At 37.3% G+C, this 22,429-nt stretch overlaps 1 long non-coding RNA gene across 1 annotated transcript in view; it reads left to right on the forward strand.

The window, feature by feature from the left end:
- LOC306659681 overlaps positions 1-7,302 on the forward strand; it is a 66,114-nt gene extending 58,812 nt beyond the window's left edge. The window contains exon 4 of the long non-coding RNA XR_013763383.1: positions 5,644-7,302. This is a non-coding gene — a long non-coding RNA (uncharacterized lncRNA). The remainder of the gene's footprint in view (positions 1-5,643) is intronic.
- Positions 7,303-22,429: the final 15,127 nt, after the last annotated feature.

Below are 22,429 nucleotides of genomic sequence, written 5' to 3' on the forward strand. Positions count from 1 at the left end.
TACGTCCTAACATGCTATTGGTTCATCAGTCAGCCTGCAAGAATTCTCCTCCGCAATTGGTTCCTTTCAGCCCGGGAGATTCCAATGTCTGGGAGAAGCCATATGCCATCTTTCTCTCTTTCGCCCCTTCTTTTCTCCCTGTGCGGACCGCATAAATAAAGTCCCTTGTGTGAGATCTCGTGTCTGCGGAGCCGTTTTCTGGGAGCTATGGGCGAGCCACAACTGCCCCTAACATCTGGTGATGCATTTTTGCATTTTTTATTTTTCCTAACAGCTACAAGTTTTGTAAAACACAATCTTATATCCTGAACTTATATATCTTTTAATTAGCTACTTTTTCTAGAGCTGAAATTGTGTCTAGGGTTCAGATTGCCTCTTTTTATACCCTAAGACATCTATTTTTCAGCTGTGTGACTTAAGTTATTCATCTCATCTATGACTCAGTTTTCTTATCTATGCAATGAGAAAAATAGTAGTATTCATACCATTGGGTGTGGTGACAATTAAATGCCTACATTTCATAACACCTGTCACACACTATGCAAATTATTTTACTAGTATGCTATTTATAAATGTTTATTACTATGGATAGTTGTTGTTTCTACCCTTTTTTTTTTTTGGTTAATATTAATGTTTTAAGTCCCAAACTCATATATTCTACTGCCCACTCAAAATCTTCGGAATCATTGCAAAATTGATACCTCTGACCTAAATATCTTCTCTTTTCCCTATACCTCTCCTTTTGGCTCAAACAGAAATTGTGCTGAAATTGAAAGCCAAACAAAGCAAAATCACCCAAAACTCTGGGCAGATATTGCCAGTGTATGTGGAGGACGCTGGTGGAAGTCCCTGTGATCTCTCCCTCAAACTGCAGCTGTGGCCTCCTAGTACCACCTCTTCTCTTTCCACTTACCCTGCTTTGACCCAGGTCTCACTGGAACTGAGGGCTTTTTAAAATGCAAATAGTCCTATTACAATTCCTGCCCTCCATAATTTCCCTCAATAACCTCACACTGAAATTGGCAGTAAATCAAAACCCCATATCAAGCATCTCTGCCTTTGGGCTCCTTATCCGGATTGTGCTTACACCCTTGTCCCTTCCCATTTAATATCAGTTGAAAAGGCCTTTCCTTCCAGGGTCTTCAACCATCCAGCTGCAGTGTCCTGTGAACCCCTCAGTTCTTGCTAAACCTGCATTTCTTCAAGGGGCATTCCCAGCACCTCAGAACAAGCAGGGCCCCATACTCTATTATGGTCCTATATGGTGGCTCTTGTCATAAGTTTAAATAATTATTTGCATAGTTACAGCTTTCATAGCTAACTTTGCTTCTCTTGCATCCTGTTATTAATTGCATATTCCTGACGGCCTTGGACACAATATTGTGTAGTAGTTAGGAGCAGAAACTCTGATTCTCCTGGTAAGTTGTTTGAATTTCAAATCCACTCTTGTGAGTCCTTGAACATGTTCCTCAATCCCCTATATTTCACTTTATTCATCTTAAAATAAGGATGATAAATCTTTTCTTAAAAGATTTTCACAAAGACTGAATAAATTAACTATAATATTCACAGTTTTCCAAAAACACCAAACCAAGAAATTGACTATAAGGAATTGGCTTGTGTGATTAGGGAGGCTGACAAGTTCCAAGATCAGCAGTCAGCAAGCTGGAAACCAGAAAACCCCAGGGTGTGGTTCCAGTCTGAGGCCACAAGACAGATGTCCCATGTCAACCCCTCAGGCAATAGTTATTCCTTCTTATTCACCCTTTTGGTTCTATTCATGTCTTCAGGTGACTGAATGAGGGTCACTCATATCAGGCAGGACAACCTGCTTTACTCTGTCTACCAACTCGCATGTCAATCATATTAAAAACATTATCACACATACCCAGAATAATGTTTGAACACATGTCTGGGCACTCCATGGCATAGCCATTAATATTTGTAAAACCTTCTGTACAGTGGGCACATATAAAAGATGGGCAATATTTACAAATACATGACCATATCAGATTACTCTAAGAGTAGAAAAGTAACCCTTGTTGAAAAAAATGAATCAGAAATAAAAAGAGCATATAGTACTCACTTTTAAACTACTTTAAAAAAGAAAAGAATATTCTGCTTTTGAAATGGCTCAGTGAATGACTTTATATGTGCCTTATTCACATGTCATTGGGTTCAAGCTGCTGTTTCTCCATCTATTAGTTTGGGCCTCCATCGAGCCCTACTTTTCTTTCATCATGGAGCCCTCTGGTATGTCCCCTTCCCAGCCCAAGCATATACATTCTCTTTTGGACCCTTATGGTCTGGTTCTAGGTCATCCCCTCCCTCAAGTGTTGCTCCCTTTTATTCTTTCTCACAATTGCCTGAGTAACCTTTCCAAACCAACCATGCAATCTTGTCATGTCTGAGCAAAACATTTCAACTAGGTCTGCACTGTCACAGGATTCAGGCCTGCTATGTTGACATGACTTGAAGATTTCAAAGAGCTAGACTCCTACTTGGTTTTCTAACTTGATTTTGACTTAACACCAAATGCCCTAATACACCATGTCCAGACCCACCATAGAAACTCTAACTCCTCTCTGGGATGTTCTTTCCTTCCTTCTCTACTTAACAAAAGAAACATCTAGCTTTTGACCTTTTACTCATATCCTTTCCACTCTTCCAGGAATGTGACTTGCTCCATATGTCTTAGAATATATGACAGGAACTCTGTTAGAACCTATGAATTGTATTTTAACACAGCACTCTTAGATTCACATACGTGCTCTTTTTTTTTTTTTTTTTCCTAAAACATGTCAGTCAATTTTGAGCTTTGCAAGGATAAGGCTTGCATTTTAATTGTATTTGATAACTTGTCCCCCATACTAGATATCATCGTGCCTGGGAAATAGTTGCTATGTCATATGTGTTTATTAAATATAGGCTGATGACTTGTATTCTGGGCTTCCATGTGTACTTTTTGTCCTTTTTCCTTCTTATTTTTCTTTCCCCTCACTGACTGCCCTGACTTTGTCCATTTATGGTGTTGCATTCATTGCTATGTCAATTTCAGTAAGTGCTGGGGACTTCCCATAGAGCTGAAGAAGCAGAACTTCCATGTGTCAACCACCTACCAAATCTTTCCCTAGCCAGCAGCTGTAGGTGATTAAGAAGATAAGGAGTCAATGAGGAAAAATTTGCCTTGGCATAGAAAAGAAACCCTTCACATTGAACTTGTGCTGCCATCCAGGGCATTAGGAACAATCAGAGGTGTCTTAAGCCTTTTCTTCTTCTTCTTCTTTTCTTTTTTCTTTTAAAAATGGGTCTCTCTGTGTTGCTCAGACTGGTCCCAAACTCCTGGATTCAAGTGATTCTTCTGCCTCAGTTTCCTGAGTGACTGGGGCTATAGGCATATGCCATTGTACCTGGCTTTTTTTTTTTTTTTCTTTCCTTTTTCTCTTATTCATTCATTCATTCATTCTTGGAGAATGAACCAGACTTCACACATGAAGGCAAGCAACTTATCACTGAGTTATATCCCTTGCCCTTCTTAATGCTTCATGAATTTAATGTTCAGTGAATCTTAGCATAGACAAAGCACATTTCAGTAGAACATGTAGATACAACATTTTTCTTCTTCTCATTTATTAGTTTATTTTCCAAAACCATGTAATCATGGTGTGAAATTTTGAAAGTAATAATGTTTTCTTCCCCCAAAATTCTGTGTAATAACAATAATAAAAATGAATGTGTATTTTGCACTTGCGCTATGTCACACACTGTTAGGCTGAGTGATTTATGCACCCTGTCCTGTTTAAGAAACACACTAAGCCTTCCAGGTGGGAAGTTTAAGGATTTCTGTTTTTCAGATGAAGGACCTGATGTTTGTTGAGATTAAGAGTCAGGGATAGTAGTAGAGAAAGAGGAGAGTTTATGTGGTCTCGAAATTCTATCAGTTTTTAAAATGATTTTTAGCAATATAGTTGTTCTGCCATTTTTGGAGCATCAACATTAAAGAAAATAGTTGAACTGCAATGAGATTCTAGTTTGGGAACAGACAAGCTCGATTAGACTGCCTGATGATGGGCTCAAGGAACAGGAAGATTTATGCCACCATTTATTTGCTCACTGAATTAGCCATTCTGGTCTTTATATAAAACGACTGCTTCTCCTGGTGTTATACATCTTTCATGTTAAGGTGCTAAAGACAAGAAAAATAATACCATGTACAAGGATAGGAAAAAGTTAATTTCACTGCGACTATCCTCTTTGTAGTTTAAGTTCCTTGATTTAAGATCTGAGGTACTTCAAAAGCACTGTGAATTTGGAGAAATAATACATCAGCTAAAATCTAGAGGCTTAAGGCTTGCACTCCTTCACCTCATCAGACTTTGTGTGATATGTAACAGAAAATGTCTTTTCATTAGTGGAGTTGATAAAGTTAAAACTTTTCTTGATTAATATTCTCTTGCGAAAATCAGTTACTGCCATGGATTTACACTGCAGATTTGCCACAGCAGTTCTAATTTCTTTTGTGCTAAAGATTCAGCTGATACAGATTTTATTTAATAAGGATAATTGTAGAAGGGCTGAGCTGGTTAATATTCCTTTGGTATCTCTCCTGGTAAATCTAAAAAAAAAAAGTTAGAATCTCTGATACTTGACAGTGACCTTCTGTGATATTATGGGGATTTTTACAAGTCACATTCAGGGAAATGGTGCAGGAAACCGGCGTTTCTATTGTTTAAGACAATGCAATGTGCAGTAAAGGTACAGTCCAGATAACTGGATTAAACCCCAAAGAATAACTTGAGAATTTCTGATATTTCACCTATATATTTTTTTAAAAATTTAGTAAATGCATTTAACCTTAGGTATAAATCAAGTTCACTTATTTCAGCATTGATGGATAAAAATATTTTCTTGATTAGCCTTCTTATCCATGTAAGCTAACTTAACCCTATCATGGTACAAGTTGCTAATCTAGAATAGCTAACTCTCACTCTATAAGATTAAATTTATTTCCCAAGATGGATCATTAGCATTTTTTCATTGTCCTGTCCTATCCCTACATTTCTTTCCACTCTCTAATTATGATCATTTCCTTCCATTGTTTCTTCTGAAAAAAGTATATTTCCCTAAGCCAGATTTGTTAAAAAGAATGATTAATTCTTAAAAGGAAGATTTTATGTTAAAGTGACTTACTCATAATCTTTTTGATTATGAATATAGATTTGAATCAGACCAGAAAAATATATATAATTTAGGTAAGAAAGCATGATGCTTTCCTGGCAAATTCAACTCAAATTAGATTTCTTCTTATTTGGGGGAATCAAGTATTCTCACTGTAATTGTATATCTTGTCTTTTGGGGAGAATCAGATATGCTCTTTGGGGTGAATGGATTCTTCTATTCACCATCCAATTTTTCCTTTGTAATCATAAATCAAGATTCATTAAATAAGCTTTCCTTTGACTTTTCCCCTCAGGACTTAAGAGGACATTCTTAAAGAGGCGTTTCTGGTATTATTTCAAAAGTTCAGGCCTGCTTTTACAGAGGCTGCCTTCTTTCCATCAGGCCACCCAGGTTTTGAGGTCATGATAGGCAAATTATTTTTGCCCTCTTAATTTCTTAAAGCATTATTTCTTTTCTCCAAAGCAGTCTGCCTGAATGAACAACCAACAGTCTCCCTTCCAAACAAGAAGCTTTAAGGACTGATCACCAACCCATATTTGAGTCAACTTGCTTCAAGTCCTTCAAAAAACTGTTAGAAGACATGGACTGGATCTTAAATTAATCCAGGTATACAATTTAAATTTTTGAATGCAGGTACAGGATGTTTGAAAGTCCTTTGGTGGCTATCTTTAGACCCTGATTAATAATTGTAAGAATTTAAGGTGTAGAGAGCTTACCTGGCATGTGCTAATGCCCCACCCCCACCCCAATGTCATTTCAAAACGCAACCTTATTTGTCACAACCTTATTCAGTCTAGGGGATTTCATGGATCTCTATTTAGGAATATTATTCATAAAGAATTAGGAGAAACTAATAAGGTATCACCTATTCAACAATTGAAGCCATGCTAATGACAATAATAGCTACCATTTAGTGAGCATCTACTATGTGCAGACATACCTGCTTTATGCACACTGCCTTCATTATCCTCTCCAAAACTGCTGAAAGTTGCAGCATTGCTCCCACTTGTCAGCTGTGAAAACAGAGTTTGAAACACAATAAGAAGTCATAAAGAATTTTTTCAATTGCATGTAAGAGAGCAAAAACTGAAATGTGCAGAGTAACAGAAAGGTTTTTTTTCCCCCTCCCTCCCCCTCATGGCAAAACGTTCTTCCATAGGTGAACACAGGCTTTGAGCAAACACTGCACAGCATTAGGGTTCAGGATCAGCATGACAAGCATACTTTGGGCTTTCTATTTCAAAGATGGTAGCCCCAGCTCTAAACATGTCACCTCAGCAAATCAGAGAAAAGGGGGGCTTTCTTTAGGCAGGAGAGACTACTTCCCAGAGTAGTTCCATCATATTTTTCTTGCATTTCATTGGTTATGCCTTGATCACCTGTTTACCTCCATGCTGGGGCAGATATTGGAAAAGTGATTGTCTTTATTTTCAGTCAGTCTAAGCCAGGAGCAATTTTATCACCCAGGGAACATTTGGCAATGTCTGGACATATTTTTATTTGTCACAAATTTGGCAGTAGAGATGCTAGCAAGTAGATGCCAGGGACACTGCTAAACATGCTATGATACACAGGAAGTCTTGCCCTGCCTCTTACAAAGAATTCTCCAACTCAGAATGCCAATAGTGACTATAGGATTCAGGAAGCCTGTTCTGTAGTGAGAAGTGGGCAGGAAAAAGGTTATGAGAACTGGCCATTTTGTAGGTTAACTTTGACGTAAAAAAACAGGCAAATAAAATAATAACAATGTGATAACACTTTAACAGAGCAAGCCACACACTTAAATTTACTGTCAGATAAGAGTTTATCATATTATGTGTTATAATTTTAGAATTTTTTTAAAATTCTCATTCAAATAACCAATTTTTCTTCTCCCGGGTTTCCTTGTTATTCTATTTCCTTTGTTAATATCTGATTGAAAGGTTTTTTTGACGTCTTACAGAAAACATGGTGTGTTCAAGCTTCAAGTTTGCTGTCTAAGCAAAGTTTTCCTAACTCAAACATACAAGATGTGTCCCAAGTGAACTTTCCAGCCTTATGTTCCATTATTCTCCTCTAGATTTCTATTTCATCAACATGCTCTTTTATTTCTGACTCTTTGCTTTTACTTAAATTGTCTCCTCACTGCCTATCTTTGTCTTTCCAAGTTTTTACACAGTGCTGGAAATTCAAAAATTGTGCAATAAAATAGAATAGTGTTTGGGTGGAGACAAGGAATAGGGGGTATTGGTAAAAGGGTTTAAAGTTTCAGTTAGGAGGAATGAGTTCTGTATTTCTATTGTGTATCATGGTGACTGTAGTTAGTAATAATGCATTATATACTTAAAAATTGCTAAGAGAGTAGATTTTAATGTTCTCACTATAAAAAATGATAAGCATATGAGGTGATAGATATGTTATAGATGATGTAACATTCAAAATATACACTTACACTGGAAGATCACATAATATACAATAAGTGTATATACCTTTACATTTGTCATTTAAAAATAAATTTATAAAAGCACCAAAGAAATAGAATTGAGCTCAAATACCCATCCTTCATGAAGAGTCTCTTGAACATGCCTCCATGACCACCCCTCACACAATATTTTCTCTTATGTGAATTCCTGCAGAACTAATGACACTCACCACTTTAAGAGGTTGGTATCTTCTTCAGAAGGCAGGAGAGGAATAAAATAAGATTTGCTAGTAATCACCAAAGTATCCTCAAATTATATTTTATTATTTTATGTAGCTGTGGTACAGAGATAAAAATGCTGAATGGTCCTCAGATATCTTTGAGTCCTGCTTCTTTGAGAGTTTCCTTAAGCCTCAATTTTTTCATAATCGATAAAATATATCCAATAATATTTTTATCACAAGGCTATTGTGAGGACTCAAAGAGATGATTAAATAAAACGTTTTATAAGTTGTAAAGTGCTACACATTTTTAGGGAAATGTTGGTATTCTCAGATTGAAAATTTTACTAACGTTCTTGAAGGCCTTCTCTAGGCCAGGTATTTCACACATTTGATCTCATTTTATCCTCCAATAACTTCATATGATTATTTCTATTTTACAAATATGTACTATAAAATTAAGTGACTAACTCAAAATCACAAGTCTAGAAAGTTAAAGCACTCACATTAAATTCAATCTCCTAATTTTAAACCCAATATTCTCCCTGCCGCCCATAGAGAAGCCTTCCCTTGGCAAACAGTGGCAGAACACAGAGGTTAAGAGCATCTCTACGGCTAGCAGTGCCTGAAATCAAAGAACAGAGCACCATTATAAGCCAAGTGACTTTTTCCATTCATTTTACCACTCTGCCTTAGTTTTCTCATTTATAAAATAGATATAAAAGTAACAATCTCCCTATGAAGTTCCTGCAAATATTTAATGAGTTTATATATGTATCTTAGATCTGGAACCCTGGAAACACCCAGAGGCAGAAATTATTGGGTAAGTGATTTATTGGAGAAGGATCTCAGAGAAAGGTGAGAGGAAGGAGAAAGGGGCAGAAGGAGAAATCTAATCAAAGGGAGGATGTCAGCAGGAGACCAGCATGAACCCAATTCCACTGGGAGTTTAAACCACAAACTAACCAGAATTAGTCCTATTTTAGGCAAGGGGTGATCTCTTGTATACCTTACTCTGCCACTGGTTGCAGTTGGCTCCATAGGGGTGTTGGTACATAAACTCTCAGGCAAGTCGACTTGCTTTCTAGATATTAAGGTTTGGATATGAAGTCTCCTCCAAAAGCTCATGTATGAGATAAGGAAAGAAAGTTCAGAGGTGAAATGATCTAGTTATTATAGCATTAACCTAATCAGCACATTAATCTTCTCGACAGATTAACTGGATAGCAATTGTAGGCAAGTAGGGTGTGTCTGGAGAAGATGGGTCACTAGGGGGGTGTGCAGTTGGGGTTTATAATTTGTCCATGGTAAGAAAAACTGTGTTTACTGGTGCCATGTCCTGAGCCGCTTTCCTCCTCCACACTCTTCCACCATGATGTTCTGCCTCACCTTAAGCTCAGAGCAATGAAGTTGCCCATCTCTGGACTGAGACCTCTAAAACTGTGAGCCCCAAATAAACTTTTCCTCCTCCAAATTGTTCTTGTTGGGTCTTTTGGTCACAGCAACGCAAAGCTGACTAAAATACAAAAGAAGTGATCTTTTTTGAGAATTGGTACACTTAGGGCACTTTATAGAAAACTCATACAACAAAGTGTTGAAGGGCAACAAGCCACTAAAGCAAACCTGGGCATCCCATCAACAGAATTCACTGCAACCAAGTGCTTAGAACAGTATCTGGCTCATTGTAAGCTGCCAATGAAAGTTAGCTTTCATTGCATTATTTTGCTCTGTAAGTTTGTCCCCATTGTTTCCTATGAGTTCAGGTTTGGCTTTCTAACCAGAATGTAAGTTCCTTAAGGTCAGGGACTAATTCTAATTCTGCCTATGGTGCCACTCACCTGCAGCCATAAATCGATGCAATGTGATGGCTGCCTAGCAGTTCTAATTTATGTCTGGTGCTGAGGGTAGGACCTCTGCCTACATTCTTTTTTTTTTTTTTTTTTAAAAAAAAGCTTCACAAGCCTGCTTTTCATTACCAAATGTGATAATAAATTTAGACTCACTTCTATTTTGGGGGGAAATCTCCCCTTAGAGAGTTATGTGTGAAAGAATATAATTGTATTTTTATCTGTACCAGACACATTTTATAACTTTGTGCTCAATACGATTCCCCAAAATTTGTTATTTTATTTGTGAACTGAATTTGTCAATATTTAAAGTGAAAGTTATTAGGCAAGTCAGACATATTCTTATTTTTGCCAATGCAGACTTTTTCTGGAATAATTACTTTTTAATATCTAAAGCAATTCAATTGATCAGAATATCGATTCCATCCTCACTTTTGATCATTGTGCTATTGATCTAACATTATCACTGGCTTACCAAGCAGGGTAGAATACAAGGTGTCTTGTGCATTCATCTTTGTTAAAAGATAAATGCATGAGACAAGCTTTAAAAGCTTTTTAAAGTGCAAGATGCTGGAACTGCATTTTCAATCTGCATTCTCTCCTGCTGTTTTATGGAATTTATTGAAAATGTGCCTCTTAGAGGTCAGATCATTTCTTTCTTCAAGTGGAAAAAAAGATATAAGTAATATATTAAAAGGCCTCTAGGATAATATCAAGAAATTAGAACAACCTCATTCTATATTCAGACACCCCTCCTCTTGAACATTATGACTCATCAAAAATAAGAATCACAATTCATCTGTTTCTAGCTAACTTCAGACTTTTGTATTTTCAGAGTTTATTGGAACTAATCACATATGACACTTTTTTTTCCCTCTAAAAATTTCCCCTTTTCCCTATTCAGCCAAAGCCTGAATTTGAAAAGCTTGAGAAGTTCTAAAAGTCTTATATAATTTGAAACTTATTAATTGCTAAAACAGCTCTCAATTCTTAAGTTCTCAACTATTCATAAAATATTCTCTGCACAGACTATTATTCAAAATATATCCTTCATATGGCGTTTTCCACAGAGTATGATATAACAATAAGTTGGTGTCTGGAAAAACATTTTGGCATTGGAAAGAATAAATTTTTTATTATAAGAAAGTAGTGACTCCAAAATTATTTATTACTCCAGTTTCTACAGTACAGGCATTTTACAATAGATTATTTCTTTTTATGAACAAAGTAATGTACACTCTTATCTTAATTTATTCAGGGATGAATGCTGCTCTTTATTTGTGCATCTAATCTGTAGAGAATCTCTTAATCATTTCTGGTCACACTTTGATGAAAATATTTCCACCTTTTGTTGATTGCCTTTCTTACCATTTAAAGTACTTCAGTAAGTCTTCTCTAAACATGAACAGTTTGCTTTCATTTATGCAGGGAGAGTCCCCTTTCATTTATTCTAATTAATTGTTAATAGATTGTTCTCTCTTAGTTATTAAAAAGTAATGGTAATGATTCAAGAGCCACTTGGGAAAAGATTCTATTTTTAAGCATTAAAAATGAGCCAAGGAGAAAAATTCTTATCCCAAATAGAAGTAAGAGAATTCCTCATTGGGTAATGTTGGTAAGGGGATGGGGAACTTTATACGGCAGTACTTGAGGGTGATCTTCCAGGTGACGGGGGAAAGACTGCAGATGGAGAGATGAGTTTCATGGAGAATGTACTAATACAGGTACAATGGGATAATCAAAGGGAACTCTTTCTGAGTCACTGTGGAAATAATGCCCTAAGACTGAGAGATATGTGTGCCACGTACCCTTGAATCCAGAGTTTTTCCACCTCTGTTGGCAGGTGGGATCTGCACAAGCTGTAGGCCTCTCTAGCTGAGAAACATATTGCAGCTCTTCATGGCAGGTAGCAGACCCCAGCAGCTCATTGCCAATTTCTTCTTTCTGGATCTTGCCTCCTGAATTCCAAAAATGAGATCCACAGATAAGGATGAGTGAGTTTAAGAGTAGGATTTATTCAAGTGTGAATAGAAACAGAATTCCCACAGAGCAAGAAGACACCTGACAGGGGTTGCCACCTGAGTGTGCTAATCTAGGGGTTTATATAGCACTTGGGGGACTAGTTATTGGTCCAAATTTATGCTAGTTAGGATTTTGAAAAGTACTAATGCTATTGGTCAACTCTTGAGTCTAAACTCCATTCAGGTCTGCCCTACTTCCATTTTCTAACTGCTCATCTGCAATTCCAGCTTTCTAGGAGGTTGTGGTCAGCAGGTGGTGCATGTTTGGGAGTCCAGAGTCACAGTGTTGCATGGAGGGGTGTCCGCTCTGTACCAGGCTGGGCCACTGTGAGATGACACATGGACATCCTCTGGTTTGCCCCTGGCACTCATTTTTTGTGCCTCAGGCCCATGCACAGTACCAGGTCTACCCTGGCCTGCTCCACGTTTGTTGCCTATGATCTAGCCTGCCCAGGTTGATGCTCTGCTGCTATTTCTGGGCAAGGATGGGTTGGCAGCTGCAGGTTTGGCAGCTGAGAAACCATCATTCCCACCTAGACTTTTTGTAGAAATTATAAGGAACTATCCCAAACTATCTTGTGGGAATCATCGTTTTTTCAAGAATTTGACAAGTAGGGTAAAGGGGGACAGGGCAGGGGACAATGAAGTTAACAAGTAGGGCTCTTTTAGATTGCAGTTTTGGAATTATGGGCTTTTTCTTTTCCCTCAAGTTTCCCCACCTTTGCTTTAAGTTCAGTGTGATGAGTTTTGAGGAGATAGTTTGAAGCATATGTAAGAATGTGCTCAGATATATTTGAGAAATCTTAAGGTGAGAGTGTTACTGATAAAAACCTAAATAAATACTCCAGCATCATTTGCTCATAGTTAACTTAAGAAAATCACTAGTTGGGGGGGGGGGTGGTCATACAAGTGGGCAATACATTATCAGCCTTTCACAAGCTTTGCTGTACATTACACCTCTGGTGGGTGGATTATGATGATAACAGCTTCCTAGGTTATTCCTCAGGGACTTAAAGGCTGCAAAGACTGCTGGCTCTTCACTTGAGCCTGCAGATGTTCAGTGGGTGACTAGAATGGGATGGAAAGGCTTGCCATCTCTGCTTTCATGTTGTGTTTGTCTCCTTTGTTGCCTCAAACTTTGGGTCAGATTTCTACTTAGCTGCTGCATGTAGACAGGCTGATCATTTGAGAAATGTTTTTATGGAACAATTGTAGCAGTAGTCCATTTTATGCTTTGCATATAGCCTTTGCTCCCTGCCACTGCGACTTATTATTAAAGGACATGTTTCTTTTCCTTTCTGTCCTTTTCCCTAATTCTCTCCTGTTCATTACTCAGGGGAAACAGGATTACCTTTCTTCCCATTCTAGGCAGAGTTATCCTATCTCAGAGGATAGCCCACACCCACCACAGGAAAGAAGTAATCCAGACTTGGGAATGGCACCAGAAGATCTCAGAAATGATTAGTTAACAAGTGAATTACAACTCTGAACAGAGAATTAAGGAAAGAAGTCTTTGAATCACATCTTTAAAAGCTTCCTGTTCTCCCTAATGGGCAGAATCACAGCCTTTGGGACAGGGATCCCCTGTGTTTCTCCTTTACTAGAAAATAAATAAAACTTATTTTTCCTATTTCTTAAAACTATGTTCTCTTTATGGATTGACATTGGAGACAAGGACTGAGCTTTTGGGAATACTATGAGGAAGCAACTTGACCTGGACTTGCCTGTCTTTCTCTCCGTACTCCCCCTCAAAGCTGAAGGCACCAGAAGGGATGTAGGGAGGTCCATGAACATACCCTAAATCCCATTATAATGTCATCTGCCTGTTAAATGACACAGTCTTCAGCACTGTGACAGTTGAATGTCACCATGACAATACAGGAAGAAACCTCAGAAGGAATGAAAATGTTCCTAGAAGATCTCCGAGTGTTCCAAGCAAAGACTGAATATTCCTCCTTTTATTAGCCTCTCTCTTGCCCTCATTATTTCTATCCCATATCCTAACTTCCGAACACCCTGGAGTTGCGAAGTGGATTTATGAGCAGAGTTCCTGCATCTCTATTCTTTATACTTTGACCCTTGAATAAACTTGTGATGTCAGGGCTCAGTGTTTGGTTCCTTTTTTGGCTTTATGAACACAATGGACAGAGAATCCTGCCTTGGTGAATTCCTCCTCTAAGAGTGAAACAAAATTATTTGTAATTAAAGGTGAGAGGCTATCATTGTCAACTTAAAATGACAGTTTTGAGAAAGGGAGAAGGAGAAAAATAGGGAGAGGGAGATTGATTGGTTGATTTGGAAGTGCCTGAAGTTAGCTCCCTTTCCATGTCCAAAGAGAGATGTGGGAAGAGGATGTTGAAGTTTCCCTGAGCCAAAGGATCCCCCAGGAGAGTGCTGGCCTGAGAGTACCCAATGTCAGGAGAGAAAGGAGGAAGTGACACAGCAGAACGAGTTCCAGGAAGTGAAGGATATAGTTATGGATGATGACTTTTCAGGGGATGTATTTATATCTACTACAGAAAAGCTGGAACACCCACAAAGGCTCACCTGGAGAGAAGGCATCAGCTTTGAATGTTCTCATCTAAGCCAGAGAGACCAAGTATTAACCCACCCCAGTACCAGCCTCTAAGTCTCCTTTCTTCTGGGCCCAGGCCTGGAGGCATCAGCAATAGCAGGCCTGCTAAAGAACAGTGAGGTCCACCATACCTTGCCCACCTACAACCAACTCCGGTATGTTCACAGGCTCCAAGTGCTAAGAAGCTGGGTGTGAGAGAATTTCCATAGTAAGAACTTGGAATGTAGATCATTAGTCTGAACTAGAGTTATTATTACCAGAATTAAATGTTCTTGTGAATCAAAGTAACTGAAAAGCTATTTAACTTGACTGAGATTTCATTGAGGAATAAGGATAGACTTGATCTACAGAGTGACTGTGAAGAGACAGTAGGAATAAAGAATTGAGTGACCTTGTAAACTTAACACTATTCAGCTCATTCAGTAACATGATTATAAAGGTGTAAATGATTTAAATGTGGAGTCAGGGTCAAGATAATAGGAATGGAAAAGTACAAATGAATCACACAGAAATTATGAGCAGCTATAGATGACAGGTGTTCAATGCTGATACATTCCCAGAAATCATCTCATTGAATCTTCACTACAACACTGTAATATAGGAACCATCTACCCCATTTTAGAGAAGAAGAAATTGAAACAGAAATAACCTACCTATAGCACCCCTGTTAAATGACCCTTTTGTATTTTCTTTTTTGTACCTGGTTTATGCTGCTAACTACTACATGCTTCTGTCACTTGTTTTAAAAAATGAATCAACAGCATTTGCTGCAAAAGCAGATGTCAGGAGGAGTGCAGAAGGACAACCTCACAGGGATTCAGAATTTTAGGGCCTGTGTGGCTAAACAGACATTAGGTGCAGTGGCACATGTCTGTAATCCCCGCAGCTCAGGAGGCTGAGGTAGGAGGATTGAGCGTTCAAAGCCATGCTCAGCAATTTAGCGAGACCCTAAGCACCTCAGTGAGATCATGCCTCAAAATAAAATACAAGAAAGGACTAGGGTTGTAGCCCAGTGGTTAAGCACCCCTGGGTTCAAATTCAATCCCCACTAAAAACAAACAAACAAACAAACAAACAAGTAATCAGCAAGTGAACTAATGCAAGAGTGAGAATGAAATATTTGGTTCTAAATATCTTCAAAGGTGTTAAGATGCAGGTGTCCATCAGGATAGAAAGTAGACTAAAATGTATAAATGGGTAGAGATGGAGATACATAGGTTCAAAATTTTCTTAGGAAAGTGATATGGACTCTTCTGTCGGTAAGTTCATTCTTTCCTTGGGGTACATCCTCCCTCACCCATCTCTTGGATGATCCCGAGTCTGCACACAGATACATCAGTACACTTTTTATTTAATAATAAGTGTCTCTGTTACAAATTTCTGTGTCTTAATCACCTTTTGTCACCATAGCCTGGCAGAGTGTCTGGCATTTAGAAAGCAATCAGTTATTACATATTGAATTAGTGAGGTAGTAATTGGATAAGTAAACATAAAACACTAAGTAGAGTGATCTCAATGAGAAAGGTCATAGAAAAGAGAGTCTTGAAGAAAGAAATCGAGAAGCTTATTGAGATGACTTGATTTTTTCCTTACACAACCGCTTTTGAAGTGTCTCATGTTATAAACCCAGGCAGAGCTAAGGCTTGCTAGCATAGCGTTAAGTGTGATAGCCAGTGGGTATTTGTCAAATTCTGTGACTTGGCATCTTTTAATCATTTTCTCTATATTTTAATTCCTTACATGAGAAGATAGTTCTCATCTTCCCAGCGTTGGTGGCGGCTGGGATGAAGTGTCTGCTCTTGATTCAATGACTCAGACACACTGAGCTGGACAGTAGTGATCAAGTGCTCTGAGGAACCTGTCCTTCAACAGGCAAAGGCAGCTGCAGTGGGGATGATGGTTCTGGGGACCACACCCTGGACTTAGAGGTTAGGAAGCAAGCTGTGATGCTGGAAACACACCTGCCAGCCGTTCTGCAGTGTGGCTCAGGTGAGTGCCAGTCAGCTTTTGGCCCCACAAGGGCTTGTACATCCCCTGCTCCAAGGCCTTTCATTCCTTTTCTGCTTCAACTAGGGTGCCATGTAATGCTTAAATAATTTTTCCTATCTTAAGTTCAAGAATCTTGAAATATATGACCAGGCAGTTTTATAAGTCTGTTTATTAATAGACAACCAGTTTTTCTTAGCCTCTACTGTAACTGCTAGTGGTGATGGGAATTGGGCACTAAGGAATTTAAAACTTGGGAAATTTAGGATCAAAAATTATTTTATTTAATAAAAATGTAAATGAATAATACTAGTTACTATATAAAATTTTGTTTGCTACTTATTTCCATATCGATGAGATGCTTATAGTTCATTTGCATTCTTATGCAGATTAAAAGATCGTTTTGTTTTGTTTATAATTCTATATCAAAATATCTTAAACTTGCTTTTTTATTACACATAGGTATTCTCTTCTGTGTCCTGCAACTTGCCCTGTTAAAATCAGTCTTTGAGTCCTTGTTTGCAGAGACACAGTGTTTTTTGCATTCCTGACATATAAATAGCTTTGAATAAAATTTAACATACTTGTGTATTTAATATACTTGCATATTCCAAATAGATATTTGACAAGCCTTTGTCAAAAAACAGAGTTAACCTTTTTTACCACTGCTTACATAACCTCTCTAGCCAGTGCTATTCATTCTTACATTCATGGCTCCATCTTTTTAAAACAAAGGGTAGAAGTGTATATGTTTTTCTCACATTTTTTTCTTTCCAAATTTTATTGCAATAATCTCCTCTTTTTCTTCACCATTCGTTATATCTCTGAAAAACAGCTACTACTTATATCCTCCAGTGAGTTGTTTCTTTTAAAAAGCATCCCTAAGAGAAGTAGAGGTGTGACTTTTAATTGATTCAGGCATAACCTGTGTGTGTGCATGTGTGTGCGCCATGTATAGTACATGAGTGTGCATATAATAAATTTATGTCTGTGTCTATGTAAATAGTGAAATTCTGGTATAAACTTTTAATCTGTTTTCATTAAAGAACTGTTGAGTTAGGTGTGGTAGTACACACCTGGAATCCCAGTGGCTATGGAGGCTGAGGCAGGAGGATTGCAAGTTCAAGGAAGCCTCAGCATCTTAGTGAGTCCCTAAGCAACTTAGTGAGACCCTGTCTCAAAATAAAAACTAAAAAGGAAAAATAACAGAATGAGACAAACATCATTACCCTATGTACATGTATGGTTACCCAAATGGTATGAGTGTACTTCATGTACAACCAGAGAAACAAGTTGTACCCATTTGTTTACAATGAATCAAAACAAATACATTATTAAAAAAAAGAACCTAGCCTAGACATGTATATTAGTCAAACCAACCCTGACAATAAGTACTTTAGAAAATTGCACTGATATTTAATATTCAAAGTACCATTAAAATTGTGAGTCAAGTTTTCTTTAAAAGAAAACATTGTTTTCTTGCAGAAAGAAGTTTCCCCTAAGAGACTATTACTGTAAAGGTACTTAACAAAATCAGTGGCACTATAGTTGCTATTTTCTTGAAAGTATTGAATTGGATAGCAATTTTAAATTTTTGTTATAATCCATAAACCAAAGCAATTATTTGAATCTTACATCAATTAGAATAGCTCATATATATATATAAACTAATTCATTTAATCAATTGACAAGGATGCATTTACAAATTATTAATATTTATTTGGAGCAAAAACTGTATCTCATGAATCTCAGGGTGTCCAAGTGTGACTATTTTATGTGAAATAAGTCTCTTTCTCTCATGAGCACAACATCAATATTTTAATGACTTCCTATACATCAAAGAGTATGGATATAAGGGACTAAGGAATAAAAGATTGGATGGGCTTGGAAAGCCTATGTACCCATGGAAGCTACATGATATTCTAATCGTTACATGATAGTTGGTTCACTGCTTTTACTATATTTTTCTCCAAGTCCATGTTTTTAAAAAGTTATGAACCGACAATAAAATATAAAACATAAGCTTAAGAATAACATTAAAAGACCCCAAAGTATCTTTCATTTGCTAATTTTATCAAGCATATCTGGAATTTTTGTTGAAATCTTAGAAAATCTTAGCACACTAAATGGAAAGCTGTAACTTCCCCAACTCTCTCCTCCCTTCACCTACCCGTATGAGATATTCTGATGGAGAATGAGTGCTGGGAAGCAGTTTTGGTTTTAAAGAAGTCAGTTCTGTAATCTGGTTGCTTGGTTTTTGACCTAGTTTCCCTCATTTTCTACTTCTATCTTCTTTTTTGGTGGTGCTGGGGATTGAACCCAGGGCCTTGTGCATGCGAGGCAAGTACTCTCCCAACTGAGCTATCTCCCCAGCCCTCTGCTTCTATCTTCTGCCCTCATGCAGAATGATGGCATTATTTCCTACCTTTAACTAGAGGGTATCTATTGCTTGGGTGCCTCACAGAAATATCCCATGGGAAGCAGCATAAATTTTATACTCCTTTGTATACTCTCCTAAGTTCAATGGTATTGGAAATTATTTTATAAATTTTCTATGTCCAACCTGTATAAATTTTATATTTGTCATGCCATTTTTCATCATTTACCATTTTGTTTATTATATTCAATATGGTATTACAAATAAACTGAGTTACATAAAGGCAGTTTTAAACTGGTGATCACTTAACTACAGTTTAAACATTGAATTAGTTTATCATCCTTAAAGGAACAATAACATTTTGTATCTTAGAATGTTCTTTTTTTAAAAATTTTTTTATTTTATTGTAAACAAATGGGATACATGTTGCTTCTCTGTTTGTACATGGCATAAAGGCATACCATTTGTGTAATCATAAATTTACATAGAGTAATGTTGTTTGATTCATTCTGTTATTTTTTCCCTTCCCCCTACCCCTCCCACCCCTCTTTTCCCTCTATACAGTGCTTCCTTCCTCCATACTTGCCCCCCTCCCTAACCCTAACTCTAACCCTAACACTAACCCTTCCCTCCCCCCATTATGTGTCATCCTCCACTTATTAGCGATATCATTCGTCCTTTGGCTTTTTGAGATTGGCTTCTCTCACTTAGCATAATATTCTCCAATTTCATCCATTTGCCTGCAAATGCCATAATTTTATCATTCTTTACGGCTGAGTAATATTCCATTATATATATATACCACAGTTTCTTTATCCACTCATCAATTGAAGGGCATCTAGGTTGGTTCCACAGTCTGGCTATTGTGAATTGAGCAGCTATGAACATAGTTGTGGCTGTATCTCTGTAGTATGCTGATTTTAAGTCCTTTGGGTATAGGCCAAGGAGTGGGATAGCTGGGTCAAATGGAGGGTCCATTCCAAGTTTTCTAAGGAATCTCCACACTGCTTTCCAGAGTGGCTGCACTAATTTGCAGCCCCACCAGCAATGTATGAGTGTACCTTTCTCCCCACATCCTCGCCAACACCTGTTGTTGCTCGTATTCTTGATAATCGCCATTCTAATTGGGGTGAGATGGAATCTTAGGGTGGTTTTGATTTGCATTTCTCTTACTACTAGAGATGTTGAACATTTTTGTATTCCCTAAACATAGCCAAGTTCAAGGAAAGATCAGAGCAAGCCTAGGCTAGGAAGTGCATATACATACCATTGTGAAGGACACTGGCTTCCTGTCCACACACTGGGAACTAGGGCAAGTGAACATTATATGCAGAAAGCTACTTTCTTGCACATATATCAGGACAGTTGCTCCTTGGGATACTGACCCTCCTACAAGCAAACTATGCAAGCTAATCCTCATGATGTCCCTGCTTCTTCAGTGCAACATTCCAAAACCCTTCTGTCAGTGGCAGCAGGCATGGAGATGAGGGCACAGCACAAAGAATACATGTCACTCATCCAGCTGGCTGCCACTGGATACAGTGCCATGAGGGAGAGGAGGCACGACTTGGCAAAGAACCTGGAGGGATGGAGGTGCTGTGCAGGCTGTCGCCATTGAGCTGTTCTTGAGCAGTCACTGATCTCTTGTAACCTTTCTCCCATAAATCATATCTCTCACAAACTGTCCTCAGACATTTTCTTTGGCCCTTCAACAACTTACTCCACTACCCTGGCACAAGTGGGCTATGGATGTGACAGCTATGTATTTTAGCTACACAACCTCCTTCACTATTTCCGGTAGCCATATGACATAGGTAAAATCTTCCTCCATTCACAAATGAAGCAGTTGATCAAAGAGTCAAAATTATTACCTTGTGATATTTCTGAACGTTTGAATTATTTGGAAACTAAATTCAGTTGATTTTTCATTAAAAAATTTTTCAAACACAGTCTTATTTAAACATGAAAGCCAGTAAAAAGATGTTCATTGAGTCTTCATATACTCTAGAATAGTAATTAATTGAAACCTAATATGTGATAATATAATCATTAAAGACTAAGAATCTTCATGGGTGATAGTCTAATTTGAATTCAATCATTAATTATTCTAAAGTATAAGATCACCAGTTAGTTAATTCTAAGTGTTCTCTTTTCTCCCCCAGATTTTGTCCTGTACTTCAGAGTATTGCAAAGGCACTGCTGAAATTTTAACTTTGTGCATGTGCATGTGTGTGTGTGAGTGCACACACGCTAAGACTGTGGTCTGTAATAAATTCACAAGCATTGTTTTATCCTGTTAGGAAGAGAACAATTGTTTCACAGAGCAGGTGAAGGAAAAAGTATTACAGGAAAGGGCATGTGAAAAATAAAGCTGTGCATGGCATATTGCTTTTGTTTTGGGTAATGTTGGTGGCATCAGAAAGAGCAAGAGTAGCAGTGACTAATTTTACCTCCCCGTTCATGGTTTCATCACATATCTCTTTGTTTGCTATTCTGCGACATCGGTGAATTATACTTCTGCACCTTTCCCTGGGTAATTACAGAGTAAATGTAAGTTAGATTATGAGAGCTATTATAATCTTGTCAGTATGTTTGGCTAAAGTCTTTTTATTTCATGCTATTTTTTTGTGAAGAATTTTCAAAGGACTGCATCTTTTCAATATTATCATTCATTGTTGACCTAACAATGGGGAAAAAAACACCAAAAAATGTACTGTTTGAAGAATAATCTTTAAAAAATGAGAATTAAATAAAATCATTATTCTCACAGAACTTTGAGGAATAGTCATATAGTTTCACTAAGATTTAGGGCCTGTTGATGATGTCGAAATGTAGAAAATCTTGTATTTGGATAGCCAAATGCATATGAGGAACTCAGGCCAAATTTGATATCACAATTGTAATTCATACTGTTTTAAAGATCATCAAACGTATTTTAAAGTTGAGCATCTCTGTAATTACATAGACTATAATGTTATTCAGCTGAACAAAACAGTTATATTTATTAATCCCACTGATAGCCAAGCACTGTGATAGGTCCTTAGCATCTTCCCAACAGAAATTTAAGATGCATGAGAACATCAGAGAGACAGAAGAAATCCACTTAAGCTAACTTGAAGGATTGATTAGATGAATATAAATTTCAAATAAAGCTTCTCCAAGCCCACTCAAAGTATTGCATAAATGTAGTACTTTGCTACCTTGAACACCCACCCCTACTTGAATTTAATCTAAGTAGCAAGTTATCTATGTCATCTGCTTTATAAGTTGGCTTGTCTAGTTAAGACCTTAAATCTAGAGCTTCATGGCTAACCTTAGTAAACTACTGATTCCAATAGCAATAGTGAATGTGCTGAGTTTACATAAGACTGTAGTTATTTAAAGTTCAATGGCAGGTATGGATTTCAACAGGAACATTCCTAAACTCTGATATACAGCACAGAGGATTTAAACAAAACACCAAAAGGGAATCACTGATATCTAAATAATTTTGCACTAGTGATAATTATATGTGAAAATAGTTTGAAGTTGTAAAAGTAGTCACAATACTCAATTAGTTCAATATCAACTCTATACAGAGAGTTGCTGTTTACCATTATTAATGTCTAAAAATCCAAAGAATTAAGTATTATGGATTTGGATAGACTTCTTTAATTGAACATAGCTAAAATAATGTTCTTTAAAATAAAAAAAATATTAATTGACTTCTCCGTGTTTGTAGCGTTAAGAACAGAAGTTCATCAGACATTAGGAGAAGCTGAACCTCAGATTATACAAATGATGTTTTTACATATAAGTGGATCAATTAGATAAAATAGAT

This window comes from Sciurus vulgaris, assembly GCF_902686455.1.
Source record: "Sciurus vulgaris genome assembly, chromosome: 4".
In the NCBI taxonomy this organism is placed as follows: Eukaryota; Metazoa; Chordata; class Mammalia; order Rodentia; family Sciuridae; genus Sciurus; species Sciurus vulgaris.